The sequence below is a fragment of the Penaeus monodon genome, chromosome 19, assembly GCF_015228065.2.
Source record: "Penaeus monodon isolate SGIC_2016 chromosome 19, NSTDA_Pmon_1, whole genome shotgun sequence".
NCBI lineage: Eukaryota > Metazoa > Arthropoda > Malacostraca > Decapoda > Penaeidae > Penaeus > Penaeus monodon.
In genome coordinates this window covers 10,940,695-10,940,998 of record NC_051404.1, presented here as the reverse complement: position 1 = coordinate 10,940,998, position 304 = coordinate 10,940,695, and positions in this window count along the sequence as shown.

Below are 304 nucleotides of genomic sequence, written 5' to 3'. Positions count from 1 at the left end.
CACACTTACACCCTTAACCAACTCTCGTGCAGGTGACAACAAACTTTAAGCTTAATGGGTCGCTGCTTCTCTCACGCCCGCGCCAGTCCCTGTGGGCGGCGGCGGTGGGCGTCACCTCCCGGGCGTGAAGGACACTAAGAAGATATTTATGAACATTTTTTACGGCTCGAACATGGGACTGGGCACTCACTCCCCATGTCCGAGCGAGTGACACTTTTACTTGCATTGGTCTGTCCATGGTCACTCGAGAGATGCATTCATACATAAAGAAATAGATATGGAGGGAGACAGATAGGAAGATTAC